Source organism: Gorilla gorilla, chromosome 6 (genome assembly GCF_029281585.2).
Source record: "Gorilla gorilla gorilla isolate KB3781 chromosome 6, NHGRI_mGorGor1-v2.1_pri, whole genome shotgun sequence".
NCBI classification, from domain to species: Eukaryota; Metazoa; Chordata; class Mammalia; order Primates; family Hominidae; genus Gorilla; species Gorilla gorilla.
The window spans coordinates 26,036,245-26,058,251 of NC_073230.2; the positions used below are offsets into that span (position 1 = coordinate 26,036,245).

General features: G+C 33.4%; 1 protein-coding gene across 4 annotated transcripts in view; it reads left to right on the forward strand.

Moving 5' to 3' along the window:
• The window catches only part of HDAC9 (histone deacetylase 9), an 857,715-nt gene that overhangs the window by 443,628 nt on the left and 392,080 nt on the right, over nt 1-22,007 (forward strand). The gene's annotated exons all lie outside the window — the stretch shown is intronic.

Sequence of the window (22,007 nt, forward strand, 5' to 3'; positions counted from 1 at the left end):
CAAGAACTCTGTTTGCTCTTCTGTAACACACCTGTAAGTTTCATTTTGCCACACCTCTAGAAGAAAGTCAAAGGATTTGAGTCGTAGATAATATACCTCCCCACCCCTGCCCCCAGCATAAGCAAACAATGCACACACATACCCTACTTATTTCTGCATCAGTTGATTCATGACATAATCAAAATATCTCTTTTTCAGTTTAAAAGTTTATCATATTTGAACTTTAGCCAAATTATTTTCTTACTAGGAATAAATAAAAATAAAAATTTCATATCTCGGAAAATCTAACTCTTCTCCATTAGATAGGGCCTCTGTAATATCTTTCATTGTCCTGTTTTTCTGCTGTACCTCAACCATTTACCACAAAAACGAGAATAATAAAGTTTAATTTTTCCAGTGAATATTTTACAGACCTTAAATTTTAATTGTTTTTGTGGTGAAAGCAGGTAAGGCCAAAGCTACCTTCTGAGTAAGTGACTTGCCTAATATCTCATGGATTGTAATAGAACTCAGAGTGGAATTATATCTGATAATCTCATGAAGTTAGGGGAAATAGCGCAATTAAGCTTTTATTTAGAATTTAGTAAACAGTTCTGTGGCTCTAAGGATTGTATTTGCTGTTCCATCTTCATCTCCTTTCTGAGCATTCTGATATGTATATATTTAATGTCTTATATGCTCTTACTGCTATAATAAATGTTTAACTAGATATACATATAAATAGCATTTGTGTACATTCTATTCTAAATCTCACGTTGTTTGCCAAATATAGTTCTTTAGAGACAGTAGTAAATTTAACAGTGTTTATCTCCACAACTGATCTGAAAAGATATTCATGTAAGATAGCTTGGTCTATTGTATTTGACTCAGATCTACTTGAAGAAGTATAGATTTATTTATTTTATATATGAAATCTGCAGAGTGAAAATGATTTCAAATAATTATATTCATTTTCCCAAGCAATTTTGAGAAATTAAAATGAATATAGATTGTAAAAACACATGCCGAAGCTATTTTTTGTCATATAATTTACCTGTGGCATAATGAAGATTTTAAAATAAAATCAATTATGAATAAGAATTTATTATTCGCCATCTAGCATATATTGAAGGCACTAGGAAAGGATGTTTAACTATTGCAAAACAACCTGTGGCTTTTTAATTTAAATAGCCCAAATATTTTTGCATTTCTACTAAAAGATGATAAGTATTATAAAATACCTTAATAGAAGCCTATGCAAAGGCAAGGATAATTGAGTTTTATGTATTGCATCAGAATTCCACACTATTATCTGCAAATCAGAGTGTCTTATAAATAAACTTTTCTAGGATAAAAGAAAGAAAGCAAAATGTGAGCCTCTATGTTATTTCTAAAACATAAGTATAGTTTATGAAAAGTGATCCATAAAGGACAGGAGTTTTAGAATGTGGGGACTTTGATCTGCAGGCTTGACATTTATTTGTGAGTAGCATGAGTAGGAGCTATTTACTGAGATTATGCAGATACTACCCCAGGTCTTAGGGCAGTGAATGGCATTCAAGAATCTAAGGAGTTACTAAAAGGAAAGAAAAATATGGATTCCCCTTATGGCAGGAGGTTACTGATGAGTGATACAGTTACATTCACAGAGAAAGACTTCTATCCTGCTGAGCACAGAGCCTTTGAATATATCCTTACCACTGGGAGATTGAAAACTGACTACAGAACTGATAACTGACTTTGAAAAGAAGTGGCATTTGGGAACATTAAGCACCCAGTGAGAAAATCTGATATTTTTAATACTTAAGGAGAAGTACTAAAAACCCATACTTTGTGTCCCACTGTTGCCATGCGAACAGCTTAAGGTTTTTCCTCTGTGAAGAATAAATAACAAGCTGTTAATTTATTCTCATAGATTTTTTTCAATCCACAACACAATTTAAAAAGAAATCCTTCTCAGGATATATATGTTACAAACCCTATTTAGATTTGTACAAATATGCAAGACATTTTCTGTGCCTTATTATGTGCTATATAATAATAGTGAAAAATCCCTGGTCTTTTCTAGAGGTATTTTTTCTGTATTTGATCAGTATTTCATGTTTCTTCCTTTTATGTTGAAAATCTGATATTTATGAAGTGTCTGGCTGTTGATCTGTAAAACCAAACATTTTCAAGCATCGTAGCAATAAAGTTCTTGAACAGCCATTAATACTTTAGTATCTCTTTAGAGGTTTCAAAATATTCCTTAATTCAATTCCAATTGTCTGTTTAAGAAAAATAAGATGTAATTAAATACAGATGCTTTCTATACTCTATTTAAAATACTTAGAGATGCCCTTCATTAATTACAAAATAGGTGGAACCCTCAGCTTTTATAAATATAATCCATTTGGTGTATTTCCAATTCCATTCTGAGAAAATTTAGACATATATTTGCACTAAAAGAATAACACTGAAATGTTGTCAAATAATTTTTACTTCAATGTTTATTGTATTTCAGTGACTCAAAAGTCTTTACAAACAAAGCGAACAATAAAATTTTACCATAATAAAACATATGTGATGATTGGGGAAACTGTTTAAGATAGCTTGTGTAAAGCTACATCATACTAAATGAAATCTGGAAGAGTGTCATTGATCATAGAGTGTAAACACCAGCCCAGCTACTGTAGAGTGATGCTTTGTTATTAGAGCCAGATTCTAAACCTCTGTTGTCTGCTTGGATTTCATTGAACTCAATCTTAGAGTTAAAAGAAGTTGTTAAATGAGTGTATTCTATCGTTTGATCTATGTATGATACTATTTTAGTTTCTTTTAAATCTACATCAGCAATATGTATTAGCAAGCAAGATTTACGAGAGTAAAACTGGAATCAGAGTTAGAAAAGTCCTCATGATCTTACATTGATTGAGGTAGCCCTAGGATGTCCCTTAAGCAGTGAGCACAATTTGAAACCTCTCTTGACCTTTTAGGACCTTCCCCAGACAGTGATAACCCCGGGAACAGTTAACTACAGAAACCTCATTTGCCTGCAGAAATCTGACCTTTGTCACGCAAAGTGGACCTTTACTTCCTTCCCCTTAGGAGAATTATAGTTGCTCCTAGAATTTGGGCGTTTTAGAAACATGGAATTATATTAAGAGTTGGCTCTAATCATGCCCATTCCAATTCACTTTTCTTTAAAATGTAAGAATGGAGTGACTTCTCCTCCTTTCACAACAACATCAAAGGCTTTACATAACTTGTTTTGAAGTGGAAAATAACATAATTGTTTTTAATTTTTATATGCATTGCCCACACTTAAAGTAGTACTTCCTTCTAGAATTATACATTGTAATTAATTTTGTTCTATAACACAAGGATAGGTTGATAGGAAAATTTGGAATATTTTACTAAACTTATACTTTGGCTGAAAATAGTATCGTGCTGTAGTAGATGACTTTATTGTTTTTATATAGTACACTGCTGAACTGATAATAAACTATCAGGTAGGGAAAGGAAGTTTTGGAAATAGTACATATTTCCTGGCACTTTGGAAATGGTGCATATTTCTCACAGAGATTCTACATATGTGGTGATTTTGAACTGACCTTCAAAACCATTTGATTGGATTCTGTTCCAGTGAGTGTGTGCATATGTTTCATAAAATATTGTGATAAAAATTTCTGGAAGTTTTACGCTCCATTATATTATTGAGGTTTTACCCAATGAACTTTGCCTTTCTTTGAATATTACAGTCTTTCCATTTAATACTTCTGAACAAAGTGAGTTAGCTGGCTAGATTAACCTCTTAAAGTGCACAAGCCATGTAAAGCTTGGCTTGGGCTGATAAGAGACTTTTCCAGCCCCACTGAAATATTTATTTTAATGGTCAGCAACACTAGAATAAGACTCAAAGATGGGAAGAGTCCAAACATAAGTGAAGGTTTTGGAAGGCCAATATCATTTTCCACACTGAGTAAACTGGAAAGAAGGCAGAGATGAGATATGTAGCTTTATAAATTGCCTTTTGGTATAGCAGTCAGCAGTTATGTTCTAGTACCTTGATGACCTATTCAAGTCATTATAATAAAAATTAACACAATAATTATTTTTAATAGTTTAGAATATCTCTTCCTCTGTCTCTCCCTCTTTCTGTGTCTTTCAGAATACACTTGTGCATGTGTGAATTGCATACATGAACATTATACACATTTCTGCAAAGATATCATTAAAGATGGCTTAGGCTTATAATGATATTTGCTCAAAATCTTATTCAAGATTGACGAACACTGGAGCATTTTTATATAGCTTAGTACTCTGTCTTGGTTAAATTGTTTTGACTAAACTTGTCAAAGTTTATTTTTATTGAAATATACTTCTTTTAATGAATCTTATACTAGTTTTCTCAGAATTGAGAAGTAATATGGCCATTGTAATTCAGGCTTTGAATCCACACATACCACTTGGAAATTTGGGTCCTCAATCTTGAGCGATTAATTTAACCTCTCTAGGCCACGATTCCCTCATTTGTCAAATGAGGATAATAATTGCACTTGATTTGCACAGTTATTTTTAGAATTCAATTAAATAATGCATGTAAAGCACTTAGGATCATACCTAGGATTTAAGGAGTGCTTACTCTTGACTGTATGTTTGTATAAGGAAATGTTATTTATTTCTATTATGCCAAAACTAAATCTCTTTTTGTTGTAGAAGGTCTTTTTAATGTCTTACATTCTCCTACCTTTATTAATAAAATAACCAAACTAATAAAAAGGTGATCAATATTTTCTTTTTAAGCTATGGGCAACTCACAAGGCTACTGTCAAAATGAGGGTAAAGTTATTTGTTAATTTTGCGTATTCTCTGGCATTTCAGAGCTCACTGTGGTATCCAAAAGAAGCAGCAGGCTGCATGCCTATAGTCCTAGCAACTCAGGAGGCTGAGGAGGGAGGATTGCTTGGCCCAGGAATTTGAGTCCAACCTGGGTAACATAGGGAAACCCTGTCTCTTAAAAAATAAAATAAAAAACGGAGCAGCAGGCTTGTTTTTGTTATTCATCGTAGGAGGAAGTCTGATTGATGTTCTGTGCTCACTAGGGCCAGAGTTTTAATTTCTGCTGTTAACTTCATTTTTAAAGTAGCAGACTTTAATTTTAAGAAAAGTTTTATATTTACAGAAAAATTGAGCAGATATTGTTGAGTTCCCATATTGTTGCCTCCTCCTAACCCCTAGGTTTCTGCTTTTTAAATATCTTGCATCAATGTGGTACATTTGTTGCAATTAAGGAACAACTATTGATACATTATTGTTAATGCAGTCCATAGTTTATATTAAGGTTTACTCTGTGTTGTAAGATTCTATGAGATTTAACAAATGCGTCATATCATGTCATATATCCACCATTACAGAATGATATAGAATAGTTTTACCACCCTAAAAATCTCCTGTGCCCCACCTATTCATCCTCCCCCCACCCAACTTTTGGTAACCACTAATTCTTTTATTGTCTCTATAGTTTTGCCTTCTGCAGAATGTCATAGAGCTACAATATGTGGCCTTTTCAAACTGGCTTCTTTTATTTGGCAATATGCATTTAAGATTCTTCCATGTATTTTGGTAGCTTGAAGCTTTTTTGGTTACTGAATAATATTCCATTGTATTGCTGAACCACTGTTTATCCATTTACCTTTTGAAGGACATTTTTGTTGCTTCCAAATTTTGGTGATTATGAATAAGCTGCTATAAGCGTTCATATGCAGTCTTTGTGTGGACATGTTTTCAACTCAACTGAGTAAATACCTAGGAGTACATTAACTGGGTCATATGGTAAGACTTGTTTGTTAAAAAAAGAACAACAAACAACAAAAAACTGTCAAACTGTCTTCCAAAGTGGCTGTACTATTTTGCATGTCCACTAGCAATATAAAAGAGTTCCTGTTGCTCCACATACTTGTTAGCACTTTGTATTTTAAGTTTTTTTTTTTTTAATTTTAGCCATTCTAATAGGTATGTAGTGGTTTCTCATTGTGGTTTTAATTTGTAATTCCCTAATGACAAGTGGTGCCAAGCATCTTTTCATATGTCATTTGCTATCTCTTTATCATCTTTGGTGGTGTCTTTTTAGATATTTTACATTTTTTAAATTGGTTTTTTTTCTCGTTGTTGAGATTTAATCATTATTTGTGTATTTTGGGTATAAATTCTTTATTTGCTGTTTGTCTTACAAATATTTTTCCTCAATCAGTGGTTTATCTTTTAATTCTTGTATCATTGTCTTTCACAGAACAGAAGATTCTAATTTTATTAAACATCAATATTTCCTTTCATCGATCATGCTTTTAGTTTTATATCCAAAAATGTTTTGCCAAACCCAGGGTTAACTAGATTTTCTCCTGTTTTCTTCTAGAAGTTTTACAATATTTCATTTAGATCTATAATTCTTTTTGAGTTACTTTCAATGAAAAGATAAGGTCCTTGTCTAGATTCGTTGTTTTGCATATCGATGTCCAATTTTGCTGGCAACATTTGTTGAAGAGACTATTATCCTTTCTCCAAAGAATTGCCTTAGCTCCTTTGTCAAAGATATATTTGTGTGGGTTTATTTCTGGACTCTCTATTCTATTTCACTGATCTACTTGTCTGTTCTTTTGCCAATACCACACTGTCTTGATTACTGTAACTTCATAGTAATTCTTAAAGTTGGGTACTGTCTGTCCTCTTAACTCTTCTTCCATATTGTGTTGGCTATCCTGAGTCTTTTGCCTCTGGGTATAAAGTTTAGAATCTGTTTGTCAATAACCACCAAATAACTTACTGGAATTTTGTTTTGTTTTGTTTTGAGACAGGGTCTCACTCTGTCTCCCAGGCTGCAGTGCAGTGGTGCAATCTCCTGGGCTCAAGTGATCTTCCCGCCTCAGCCTCCTGAGTAGCTTGGCAGCATAGGCACACACCAACATGCCTGGCTAATTTTTGTATTTTTCGTAGAGATGGGGTTTTGCTATGTTGACCATGTTACTTACTGGGACTTTAACTGGGATTATGCTGAATCTAAAGGTCAAGTTGAGAAGAATAGCCATCTGAACAATACTGAGTTTTTCTATCCATGAATACGAATAATTCTTTTATTTAGATTTTCTTTGATTTCTTTCCTCAAAGTTTTCTAGTTTTTCTCATTTACATCTTCTACATAATTTGTTTGATTTATACTTTCCTAATTTTTTTGGTATTGCTGTAAATGTTACTGTGTTTTAAATTTCAAATTCAAATGGTTCATTGCTGGCATATAGGAAAGCAGCTGACTTTTGTATATGAACTTTCTATCTTGCCAATTGGTATAACAGCTTATTCATTGCCAGAGTTGTTTGTTGTCATTGATTCTTTGGGATTTTCTACATAGACGATGTGATTTGTGGACAAAAACGTTACTTTATTTCTTCATTCCCAATCTGTATGCCTTTTTTTTTCTTTTTCATGTCTTATTGCACTAGCTAGGACATTCAGAATGATGTTGAGATGTCGAGCAGGAGAAGTAAAAGGGGACATCCTCACCTTGTTCCCAATGTCAGGGGAAAGCATTTTGTTTCTCACCATCAAGTGTGATATTAGCTGTAGATTTTGTGTTTGTGTTGTCAAATTCAGGAGTTCCCTCTATTCCTAATTTTCTGAGAGTCCTCACAAATTAATGTTGGGTTTTGTCAAGTCCCTTTTCTGTATCAACTGATATAATCATACAATTTTTTAAAAAGCCATTTGATGTGATGGTTTACATTAGCCAATTTTCAAGTAGTGAACCAGCCTCATATACCAGGAAATCCTACTTGCTTGTGTTATACAACACTTTTTGTACATCATTGGATTTGATTTGCTAGTGTTTTGTGGAAGATTTTAAAATCTATATTCAGGAGAGATAATTGATCAATGGCTATCTATTCCTATAATGTCTGTATCTGATTTTGGCAGTATGATAATGCTGTCCTCATAGAAAGAGTTAGGAAGTAGTCCTCCTATTTTCTGGAAGAGATTAGAGTATTGATACCATTTACACTCTAAGTATTTGGTAAAATTTACTAGTGAAACCATCTGGACCTGGTGCTTTCTTTTTTGGAAGGTTATTAATTATTGATTCATTTTATTTCATTAGATATAGGCCTATTTAAATTATGTTTTTCTCCACTTGTGAGTTTTAGTAATTTGTGTTTTTCAAATAATTCGAGTTTTCAAACTTGTCAGTATAGAGTTATTCATAATATTGCTTTATTATCCTTTTAACATCCACAGCATCAATAGTTATGACCCCTCTTTCATTTCTAATATTAGTTATTAGTTTCTTCTCTCTTACTTTTTTTTTTCCTGACAGCCTGACTGTAGTTTCATCAGTTGATCTTTCAAAGGACCAGTTTTTTGTTTTGTTGAGTTTTCTCCATTGATTTCCTGGTTATAATTGTCTTGAATTTCCCATTAATTTTTACTTTTTTTTCTGCCTACTTTAAGCTTAGATTGTTATTTTTCCTCTATTTTTTTTAAAGTGGAAGCTCAGATTATTCAATTTTTATCTTTTCTTCTAATATATACACAATGCTATAAATTTGCCTCTAGGCACTGCTGCTTTTACAGCATCCCACAGATTTTGATAAGTTGTATTTTCATTTTCATTTAGTTGAAAATATTTTGAAATTTATCCTGAGAGTTTTTCTTTAAGTCATGTTTTATTTAGAGTCATGTTATTTAATTTCTAATTACTTGAGTATTTGCTAGCTGTCTTTCTGTTATTTTTTTAAATCTTTCTGTTATTGATTTCTATTGTGGGCTGAGAAAATACTGTGTACACATTCTGTTCCTTTAGATTTGTTGAGGTACATCTTATGCCTCAGAATGTATTCTGTTTTGGTCAGTAGTACTAAAGTCTCCAACCGTAATAGGTTTGTCTATTTGTCCTTCCAGTTCTAACAGGTTTTACCTCATGTATTTTGATGTGACATTATTAGGAGCATACATATTAAGGATCGTTATATCTTCTTGGAGAACTGTGACTGTTTTATCAATATGTAACAAACACCACTTTTATCTTCAATAATCTTCTTGGCTTTGAAATCTGCTCTGTCTGAAATTAATATAGCTTTTCCAACATCCTTCTGTTTAGTGTGAACATGTTATATCTTTCTCCATTGCTTTACTTTTGATCTGTGTCTTATATTTAAAGTGGGTTTCTTTTAGGTAATATGTAGTTAGGTCTTGTTTTTTAAATTTACTGACAGCCTCTCTTCGTGTATTGAGACAATTCACATTTAAAATGATCATTAATATAATTAGATTAATATCTACAATGTTTGTAACTGTTTTCTTCATTATATTTACTTTTTTAAAAAAATATTCACTTCTCTCTGTGACTCCTCTGCTGTTCAGAACTTTATATAATTCAGTGCTCTCTACTCTCTTAATATATCAATTGTACCTCTTTTAAAAATATGTTTCAGTGGTTTCTCTACAGTTTGATGAATACATTTATAGTGAATCCATGTCCACTTTCAAATAACAGTATACCACTTTACAGGTAATACAGGTACCTTATAAAAGTGTATTTCTAATCTCTCCCTTTTATTCTTTATATTGCTGTCATTTATTTCTGTTTTCCAAAAGCTACAATTATCCAGTATTTCGTTCCTATTATTGTTGTGCACAGTTAACTATTAGATCAATTGATAATCAAAATAAAAGATTTTCTTTTACCTTCATATGCTCCTTCCTTTATATAGGTCTGAGTTTCTGACCTATATCCTTTTCCTTCTCACTGAAAAACTTTTAACATTTCTTGTATGGCAGGCCTACAGGCAATAAATGTCCTTAGTTTTTGTTTGTCCAAGAAAGTGCTTTATTTCTCCTTCTTGTTTAGGATAATTTGTGTTCTTTTTCAAATTTTTTTGGCAACATTTTGTACTATACTTTCTTTCTTATTCTACAGCTTATGACAGGACATCTGATCTAAATCTTATCCTTGTTGCTCTATAGATAAAGTTTTTCTTTTTTTCTATGGTTTCTTTGAAGATCTCTTTATCTTTTATCTTCTGCAATTTGAACATGATATGTCTCGATACTGAGTTTTTGGTATTTATATTGTTTCATATTCTCTGAGATTCCTGTATCTATGGATTGGTGTCTGTCATTAATTTTGGATAATTCCTAGCCATTATTATGTCAAATATTTATTCTTTCTCTCTTTCTTGTTATTTTGCTATTCCCGTTAGGAATATGTTATACCTTTTGCAATTTTCTTAGAGTTTTGGGGAATTCTGTTCCATTTAAAAAAATTGTTTTTTGCCTTTCTTTTTAGGAAGTTTCTATTGACATATCTTCAAAGTTATTGATTCCTTCCTTAGCTGTGTCCAGTCTACTGATGAGCTCATTTGGACCTTTTTTTTTTTTTCTTGAGACGGAGTCTTGCTCTGTCGCCCAGGCTGGAGTGCAGTGGCGCGATCTTGGCTCACTGCAAGCTCCGCCTCCTGGGTTCATGCCATTCTCCTGCCTCAGCCTCCCGAGTAGCTGGGACCACCACCACGCCCAGGTAATTTTTTTTTTAATTTTTAGTAGAGACGGGGTTTCACCATGTTAGCCAGGATGGTCTTGATCTCCTGACCTCATGATCCGCCTGTCTCGGCCTCCCAAAGTGCTGGGATTACAGGCGTGAGCCACCGCGCCCGGATAAGACCTTTTTTAAATTTCTACTGCTGTGCTTTTGATCTCCAGCATTCCCTTTTCAATCTTTCCTAGAGTTTCCATTTCTCTGTTTATATTATCCATCTGTTGTTGCATGTTGCCAACTTTCCATTAGAACCCTTAACATACTACTTTTAGTTACTTTAAGTTCCCTTTCTGTTAATTCCAAAATTTGTGTCATAACTGAGTCTGGTCTGATGTTTGCTTTGTCTCTTCACATTGTTTTTCTTGCCTTTTAGGATGCTTTATAATTTTTTGTTAAAAGCATGACATGATATATTGGACAATAGAAACTGAGTAATTATACTTTTGATGTGAGGTTTTATGTTAATCTGGCTGGGCTTTGTTTAATATCTGTTGTAGTGGTAAATGTCAGAGTCTTCAGTTTTCTCTAGTTTCCTTTGATTTTTTTCCTTCTCCTATTGCTTTGGGGTTTCCCTAAGAGCTCCTTCTTAAATAGAATTTGTGTCCTGTAGCTCCCTCTGTTTTAATTCAGTGTTATAATGCAGAACCTGGTTGATGTGATGGTAAGGCGTTGGACAGGAGAAATGTTCAACTTACAACTAAATTTCATTTTTTTAAGTGGGCCTGAGTTTGTATGCTGTGATCCCTTGAACTACTTCTTAGCCTGTTTCCTCCCCTTAAGTAAGATAGGAAGCTGAGATTTACTAGTTGCCTTCTCCCTTAGGTCAGATAAGGCTCTGTAAAATATTTTCCCTTAGAGAGTAGGCTGTTGTTATGAAGAATCCTTTGTGTATATTTCAAAATTGTTACTTTTTCATTAGACAAGTATTACAAAATGGTTACTTTTCTTCCCTCTCCCACGCATACTCCCTACCTTCACTTAAACAGAAAGGGATTTTTTTCTCATATATTCACTGAGAGAAACTGGTTGGGTTCCTGGAAGTGAAACCCATGAAAATGTAGGATTCTTCTGAGACTGGGCCCCTGGAGTTTTGTTTGTTTGTTTGTTTGTTTTTTGAGACAGAGTCTTGTTCTGTCGCCCAGGCTGGAATGCAGTGGCATGATCTCTGCTCACTGCAAGCTCCGCCTCCCAGGTTCACGCTATTCTCCTGCCTCAGCCTCCCGAGTAGCTGGGACTACAGGCGCCCTCCACCATGCCCAGCTAATTTTTTGTATTTTTAGTAGCGATGGGATTTCATCGTGTTAGCCAGGATGGTCTCCATCTCCTGACCTTGTGATCTGCCCACCTCGGCCTCCGAAAGTGCTGGGATTACAGGCGTGAGCCACCATGCCCGGCTGCCCCTGGAGTTTTTAACTCTCAAGCTGGTTCACATTCAGCCTCCAGCAATTCATGCCTCCAACACCTCATTAAAATTACCTCATTTAAATATTTCTTCGTTACTGACTCCAGTGGCTTCTGCTCACTGTAAGCTGAACTCAGCTGTGATTTTCTGTATTTTCCTGTTTCTCCAAATTTTAGCATGGCAGTTTGCCCTGCAACCTTAATTCTCTGATAGATCTAAGAAAATAATTTTAATTTTTACTTTGTTCAGCTTTTTACTTGTGGTGAGGTTGGGAGTGAAAATTTCCCAGTTCTTCACATGTGGAAATGAAACCAGAAGACTACCACTTACTTTTAAATCTGTAAAACATTAAAAATACTTCTTAAAACTCAACTTTTTCGTTTTTTGAGGTGACAAATTCATATTTGAGCAATATTATTCTTACAAATTAATGATTATATATATTTTAAAGATTAACATCAGTGCCCAGCTTGCTCATGATTAACAAGTTCATATGCTAAAAACTGAGAGAGAGAAAATAGGTTGAAATTATTTTAAGTCACATTTTGTAAGCAAGACTTGGGAATTGTAAGGACTTTTTGTCGATTTTTGTCTTACTGTTTTCATAACATTAAACCATTTAGCAAGGTATGAAAATCAAACCAATTTTTGACCTGTATCAAATTAGAAAATTTTAGCTTTTTTTCAAAATAAGACTCACTTTTAAAGTAATATTTTTTTCTAGATAATAATTTACTTTTTAAGCAGTCATTTTGATAGATGTAATCATTTAGATTATGAAAAGTTGGCAATTTCAAAAGAACATATTTAGTTGATTTTAAGATGCTCATTTTTTAAACTAACATATCTGAAATCTGAATTGCTCTAATGGATGTTTATAGTTTAGTAGTGCTTTCTGGTGGCAGGGAGTTAGTGGTATACAAGGTACTTGTAAATGTTGTAATTGATTAATTACCATAGTATTTACCCAACAATTAAATGGTCCAGAATACTAAGATTCCTCATGATAAAGAAATAATACAAATGTATAATTTATACTTTTTTTACTTTAAAATAACAAACATAGTAGAAATTAATAATCCTAAAAATTTTTGATGAAAAAGTTAAGTATGTTAGTTTCAAATCAATGAACAAAATGATTTAAATTTCACAGTTCAGTAAGTGAGAAGCTGGTTTCATTGATTGCATATGCAATTTGTATGACAAGTAGTTGGAGCTAAGAGCAAGTATCAAATGACAATTGTGTGATAATGAATCAGCCTTGTAAGAACTTCGAAAATCTAACTCAAATATTTTGCTTGCAGAAAAGCTAAGGTAGCCTAGAAAGACAAAGCATGGAAAATAATTTCATGTCTTGGCATTAGATGAACAAAGCTGAGAATTCTAGCTTGGCACTTTTGATGAGAGCTGTGTGACCTGCACATAGTGCAGGATTTCTCTGAGCCTCAGTTTCTTCAAATAGCAAATATGGAAAATATTTGCCTTCCAGTGTTATTGTAAGCAAAAATATACTGCCCAGTACAGTGCGTGACATAAGTCTCAGTACATATTGCCAGTATGAATTATTAAGAATAATAGTATGGCATTAGTGATGGGAAATATTAGTAGTAGCCATATAATGTAATTATTGAAGAACTAGAATGGCAAAAGGAGACTTAAGTTTTAGTCTTAACCTTGTCACTAACACATGACTATGAGCATAGTGCTTCATGATTTTAGATTTCTGTTTTTTCGGTTAAGTGCAAATGGACCAAATGATTCCTAAGATTGTATATGAAACTAAGAAGGAAATATATAATTGTGTTTCATAAAGAGGTGTGATAAAAAATATATTAATGATTTGAAGAATATATAAGAAATAAATGACCATGCTTTTGCACAGTGGTATCTCAAATTAATCATAACTGGTAACTGCAGAAAAGTCTAATGACATATTTTTCACTCCTCATGAAATGCTCATTTAGAACAGGCAGGACATTTTAGATAAGATTGGAATGAGAAAATGGCAAAAAATAATAATTAAGACTTTAAAAGCATTTAGCCATCTGTTGTATAATCATGAGATTTATTGAAAAATGATTCCTAATTTATAATATTCACAACTATAGAACTGAGAACACTGAGGAAATATTCCATGCAAATACATGCATTTATATGTCTTTAGACTTACCTAATGAAGTAAATTAAGAGATACAAAATAAATGATGAAATATTTGGGATTGTATTTTCCTTAAATTTTCAGCCTCTAACTCAGTTACTTTAAAATGGAAGTGTTCTTTATGGCAAAGAAATTGGAGAGAGGAGTGGGAGGGAAGGGGGACTGGCTTAAGAACCATGTTATTATGAAAAGCAGCACATAATAACAGTTTGACGTGACACGTAAGATTTTTTATCAAGTGACTTTATTTTGCTTTATGTGTATCAGCCTCCTGTTTTATAGATTTATTTGCTTTTTAGCCTCTTATTTGCATTTTTATTTCAATATTCACAGTGATTCCTCCATTATTTCCCATTTATTCACATACAAGATAAATTCTAAAGTTATTTTTCATAGAACCTTCATTCTAACACTTCCCTTATCTGTATTCTCATATCATTGTAATTTTTGCTATAAAAGCTGGTAATTTTGTCAATTATGAGATATTAAATTTTATAATGTTGTTTTTATCCTGTTCATCCCAATTAGATGATAAAAATATCTAAGAATATAGTGCTTGTAACATCTTCCTCCTTTATTTGACAAACCACACTTTGTGCTGGGCCTGGACATAAATATTAAATAAACCAGTGTAAGTAAAAAAGGATTTCTGACATTAAGGAGCTCACAGTCTTCATAGTGAGGCACATGTAATAGGTTCCTAATAGATTGATTGATACTTTAATTCAGCAGATGAACAGTTGAACCACCTTACTTCTTGAGGAACTACTATTTCATATTTTCAGATTATAGGCATTCTTGAGTGAAAGCAAAGATCCAAGCCACCCGAGGAATATAGCTGGGAAAAGACATTAAGATGTTATTTTTTTTTTGGTTGTAAGCCTTCAGTATCTTTATTTCAAAATGCATATTTTAATGTCATTATATATATTTTGAAGTAGGTAATACAGAGGTAATTAAGAGACATTCTTGGAGAGAATGCATTAGCCTATTGTAGCTGTACATATGTGGTTCTTTGAAAATAGTATGGACCAGCACTGCCAAATATAATTTGATGGAAGAGTTCTATATTGGCATGGTTCAATTCAGTAGGCACTAGCTGCATGTTGCCACTTGAAATTGAACACTTGAAATGTGGCTAGTATGACTTAGGAGCTAAATTTTTGTTAACTAATTTATTAGTTAGCTCATAACTAATTTTGTTAACTAATTCATTTGAATCTAAGTTTAAAAAGCCACCTGTGTCTAGTGATTATCATGTAGGACAGCACAAGTATACACCAAGGCAGGCACATGTGTGGCATGAGCATCATGGTGAAACCCTTTCGGTGTCCAAGACAGAGTTCACTAATCAGTCACAGCAAACTCTTCCCTCTGAGTTTGAACACAAGTCTTAGTAAAAGCATTCTAAGTCACATCACCTAAAGAAGATACAATGTTTAAACAGAATTATATTTTCAGAACTCGTTAATTTTTTTAATATATATATTTTTTATTTTACTTTAAGTTGTAGGGTACATGTGCACAACGTGCAGGTTTGTTACATATGTATACATGTGCCATGTTGGTGTGCTGCACCCATTAACTTCTCATTTACATTAAGTATTTCTCCTAATGCTATCCCTCCCCCCTCCCCCAACTCCGTGACAGGCCCCGGTGTGTGATGTTCCCCACCCTGTGTCCAGGTGTTCTCATTGTTCAATTCCCACCTATGAGTGAGAACATGCGGTGTTTGGGTTTTTGTCCTTGCGATAGTTTGCTGAGAATGATGGTTTCCAGCTTCATCCATGTCCCTACAAAGGACATGAACTCATCATTTTTTATGGCTGCTGGAAGACAGTGTGGCGATTCCTCAAGGGTCTAGAACTAGAAATACCATTTGACCCAGCCATCCCATTGCTGGGTATATACCCAAAGGATAATAAATCATGCTGCTATAAAGACACACGCACACATATGTTTATTGCGGCACTATTCACAATAGCAGAGACTTGGAACCAACCCAAATGTCCATCAATGATAGAGTGGATTAAGAACTCGTTAATTTTTAAGAAGCAAGCACCAAATACAAATTAGTTGAGTTTAAAAAGTGGGAGGTGTTTGGAGGGGGTTATTTAAATGGATTTTCCTAGTGTCCAGCTGCTTAGATGATGTTATCAATTCAGTGTATTTAAACTTTGTTATTGGAAGTATGAGTTCCAGTCTTGCCTCTTCTGGGTTTTATGTGCAGTAATGCTCTCCCTCCAAATTTTGACAATAACCCAGAGCAAGCCTAGGCTCACCTCTTCACAGTTTAACAACGATAGCAAAAACAAGCACTGTTTCCCCGGTCATTCTGATAAATTCCCAGGACCATCTCATTCGGACAGCTTATCTCACTTGCGCCCTCTAGACGTTTAGATGGAGTTTGCAGTTTACCTCCCAAATAACCTCGACTAAGAGCAAAACCCTAACCAGCGTTCATCCATCTAATGGGCAGCTTTGATGTATAAACTTTTCTGTTTAGAGTTTTGTGTGGATTTTCACTAATGCGCTTGGCCTTTCGTAAGTGGACTTTTCAAGTATAAATTGTCTACCCTTTCTTCACAAGCCATCGTAAGCACTTCAATTCAAAGGAAACTTTACCCAATCCTCTATGTTTTCTGCCCCAAAACAGTGATGTTGAAATCTTACAATTCCGTTCCTTTAATTTGCCTTTGCTGCTATGCTATTCCCATGTACACATTGCACCTCCGTAATAATCAAGTTTACTCAGAAGCAGGATTTGCGTTTTATTTTTGGGGCCTCAACAGTGCAGATAATATATTCTTTCCTATTACGTTCTTTCCTGTTTATTTAAAAACTGCTGCTAACAACACAATAGAGTCATGTGAAATCCTTCGTTTTTTGAAACATTATAATGGGTGATCATGTAAGATTTATGAGATTAAAGCTGTATTTTCCAGAGAAATGCATTGAGACCTTTGTAGTATAAATCATATTTGGAGAATAAAGAATGTAATAGCAAGAAGAGCATAATAATTTATTACATGACAGTGATGTTTAACCTACTTTAGACACCACACTGTGTTTTTCCATAGTAAAGCACTGATAAGGGAACAGCACATTACTTTAGGGTATTATTTGGTCAGGAATAAATGGGTAATCAGTGGATTCTGAGATCACAACTAGCAAGAATAATATATATTTGTTCAATAATAATTTTGAAGAAAATTAATGTTAACAGACTTATATAGTAGAATAGATAACTTTGGTGACTATGTGCTAGATCCATTTTAGGCATCTTACCTATATCTTATTAACTCTATACAATAATCCTAGAAATAGATTTTATTATTTCTCACCAGTTTTATAGATGAGAGAACCGTCACAGAGAGGTTTACTAACTTTCCTCAGGTCTGATTTTCTTTATTATGGCAGTATGTACAATGCCAGGTTTGAAGACAGCGAGTTTTGTTTCAGAATCTGGTCTCTTAACCCTTAACACTTATTCTTTGAACACGAATAAGTGATATCTAATATCACTGAGAATGGCAATTTTGCTAAAATTAAGTACCATGTAGCATCTATCCTAATAAAAGTAGTGACTTATAACAATTTAGGTGGTGTCATTTGTAAGTTAACTTCAGTCCAACGATGAATAAAGTTCAAAATCTATTTAGAAATAGCATATGTTTGGGATATTCTTTGTAAAAACAATGATGAGAGATATTTTCAATGGAAAACAAATTATTAAAACCACAAATTTTTGTTTTCTTTCTGCATCGAAATATTTAACAAGTTTTTCAAATAAGGTATTTCAAAGGTAAAACCTATTTCAAGTTGGGCTTTCCAAATATGTTTGCCATAAACAAACTTTCAGAACTAATTTGCTGATTATTGACAGAATTCTGAGAAATCGTAAATGTCATAGTAGTGCCAAAATATGTTAATTTGCTAATCCTATAAAGGAAAATACAATTTTTCAAATCTGTATTTCTTAAGGGAAATAGATAAACTTACAGGCCCATAAATAATAGACATACTTTAATTACATGGGTTTAAATATTCCATATAGAGGCTATTACAAAAGGGATCTTTCATTTGTAGTACAGTTATAAGAAAACAATGAATATATCTCCAGCTTTTATAAAATGTTTTTTAAAGACACATCAATTGTGTTTGCCATTACCACTACATATACGTATGTAGAAAATCATTTCTCTTTGGATTTATTACTAGGATAATATTTATCTTTTTTTAAGAATTAATATACTTATTTATTGTTATTACAGTGATGTTATGAGTCCTCTAGAAGTGAAAGATGACTGTCAGATAGAGAAGGGGTGGGGAAGGACAGAGGATATGCATATTAATGTTAGAGAATTAGAGAACTGAGGAGTCTCACTGAGGACTCCAGGGTTGGAAAAGAAGATGAGTAGACACAGAATTCAGTGATGAAGAACTCTGTGATACGGAAGGCAGGAAGAGGAATAAAATGTTGGCTATTTCATAGGTAAGCATTGGAAACATCTTAATTCCTTTCCCTTGTTTAAAATAAGTAAATCAGATAATCCAGATATAGTGCTGAGTAAATCCTAGAGATGAGTGACATGAGACCACAGGAAAATATTTAGTCAGAAAGAGAATGGAGAAGCTGCCACATGAAGAAAGACCATGACTGTTAAGGTCTCATCTCTCTTTTAAGGGGCAGATACTAAGAGGAGAATATGAAAGACAAAAATCAGGAAGTTTATGTTTACAGAAAGTTTCTGAGTTTTAAAAATAGGTATGTTAAAATTTGAAACTTTAGGCTGACTAGCAGGAAATATTTTAAAATTTTGTTGGAAGAAATTTTATTAAAGTGTATAGTCTAAGAAGTTGTACATGTTTATAATTAGATATATTTATATATCTAATTATATATTTATAATAGACTGAATAATAGATATATTTATATATCTCTTTTATATATAAATAGATATAATTATATATAAATATAATAGATATATTTATAATAGACTGAATACAGTCTCAGTCTATTACTTCATAGAATAAAGATTAGAAGGAACTGAATATATTGGAAAGAACAGTCCATTAGTTTTGTCATTTTTTTTAGAGTTTCATTAGCAATCTTCTAATTCAAGCTGTTCCAAAGAAATAGGTCGTTTTCACAGTTGTCCCTTTTAATTTTGGGAAATGAGACAGGAGAGAAGGAAAAGGAGGCGAGCAAATTTTTATTCACACTTAACACTGGGCTGGAAGTTGTGGTCACTCTGAGCACATAGAGTGGATTAAGGGACATTTTTGCTTTCAAGGAGCTCAAGTCTGGTTCTAAGAGATTTTTCTCAACTACCCCTAATGTAAGCGTCTTCTAGATTTTATAATGCTTACACTCAAAATCTATCCCTCTCCTAAACAATGAATTAGAAAAAAACAAAAATTCATTGAAATTTACTACTATGTGTTGTGGCTATAATTTTTTTCTTTCTCCTTTTCTTGTCAAATTGTGATATCATTACCTATGTGATTGAGTTTAGAATAACTTTTATTGAGCATTTATTCTAAAGTAGTTATTATGCTAGGTTATGATGTTATAAAAATGTGTATCATCTAATTCAGCGTTTGGTCTCTTCTAAATCAGTGTTCTGAAACAATACCAGGGACTCCCAAATCCTGAAATCTGTGCATTTTTCTCAGGCTTCCTTTTTCTCTGTGGCTTTTGACCCCATTGTCCAACCCACGCTCCTTAAAATTTTAACCTCATGGGCTGCCCTTTCATTCATCTGCTTTACCTCTCTATTTTTACCACCGCATCCTTTAAATATGAAGCTCATGAAACCTGAGGTTCCTGAGGTTCCTAAAGTTGCATTGTCTCTTCTATTGTTTTAACTTTTCTATTTCAATTGTCACCATCTTAAAGACTTTGATCCTACTTCTTATTCATTCTAACCAGTAGTCGTTTCTGGTAGTAGGGTTTAACCCAGCTTTCTCATCTATAAAATGAAAAGGTTGATCAGGACTGCCTTCATTTTTTTTCCTCTAAGTTCTTTTATTTGGGATCTAACTCCACATCTCTAAACTTCAACCTTTTCATAGACTTCAGGCTAACATTTCCAAGGTATCTTGCAACTATTTAAATGTAACAGATTTGGAAGTTGACCCTCCAATCCGCCACACCACAAGACTTCCTCCTCCTCCTGAGTTTCTCAGTTCTGCCAATGCCTCCCTCCCAAACATGCAAGCTTGACTTTTGGGTTCAGTTCTGTCTCTGTTGTCTTCTTTGTTGTGTTCTTTTGTCCACTCTATCACCAAGTTATGTCTTTTCCCCCACCTACTTTTTCTCATTTTTAAAGTAGGAAGCATCTTTTCAGATGTATTTTTTTTTTCTTCCATAATGCCTAGTGTAAACGTTGCACAGAGTAAGTGCTTGGTAAATATTTGTTGAATGGAGTCTCTCTTCTTCTCTTCTTGTCTGATGCTTAGTACTTGTTAAGAAATGGTGAATCCCAATTAAAGTCAACAAAATGTGAATCAGAGCAACATTCTCTTTTTTCGACCCATCTTAAGTACAACATTTTTTCTACCCATCGTAAGTACAACATTTAAACCATCTGAAATAGAATAAACTGGTTAGAAAAATAGTGTTCTTCTTTGAGCCCCTCTAGAATCTGAATTCAGTGAAAATCTGTTCAAACCATAATTCTAATTAAGGGTTTTAGCTGCCAAATAATATGTTCTGGTTAAAGCCAAGTTAGTATTATGGAGTGTTTCATGAATAACAGCACAAGCTTTAAACTTGCTGTTGATTTTCTCATGGGAAACTCAAGTAAAGGAGAATGATACCTCCCTGTTGACTTTAACTTTTAGAAATGCAAAGCATGCTGAAATTGTACATAATTCTCTTCTAAAGAAAAGGAAATAGCATTTCAATGGTTTTCCTCAGTGTCTTATTGAGTTATGGTGGGGCACAATTATGTCTGTTAAACTGATTTACCAGATGGAAGGTTACATTTTATATTTAGCTGATTAAGTTGTAAGAGACTGGAATTGTATCTCATACTATAAAAGTCATATATAAAATTTAAAAATATTTTGATTAACTATTTTGAAGCAGTTAAAAGGTTTAAACTGTTCCCCCTCCTCTTTTACTTACATTAAACTAAAAATGAAGTTATTCTTAGAAATAGGCCTATCACAGAGTTGGTATTTGGCTTAATAATATCTCAAATGGAATGTGTAAAACAACAGCAACAAAAAAAGGGAAATATTCCCATTCAAGTTTTGGAAATTGCTTTTCTTGGCTATTTAATGTATTCTTAGTATTTTATGGTTAAATTAAATAATCCTTAATTTATATACTTATACCCTATGGAACTTTTACAGAAATATTTAAAGGAAATAAATTATACTTTTTGTCTTTTTTCTCTTTTGGATCTTCTGCAAGTAAACAAATACATTAATAAAACCTTTACCATAGAAAATTAAATGTGGCAAAGTGCTAAGTAAATTTTTGTCCTGGCATTTTTGCTGTGTGATCATATATCATTAATACTACTCTTTAATTCCTACATTACCTAAAAATAATGCATTAAAAATACAGCCCAGGAAAATCTGATCTAGTCAGAACCAGTATTTCAGAATATTCAGACTTCCAAAATAGCACCAATCTTGGAATTCATTCAACTACTGTATTATTTTCCTGTGGATGCTGTAACAAATTACTGCAAACTTAGTTGCCTAAACCAATCTATATTTATTATTTTACAATGCTGGAGGTCATATGTCCAAAATGGCTTTGACTGGGCTAAAATGAAGGAATCACCCTGGCGTGTTCTTTTCTGGGGACTCTGGGAACGAATCCCTCTCCTTGTTTCTTCTGGCTTCCGGAGGCTGCCTGCAAGCTCTAGCTGTGGGCTCTCCCA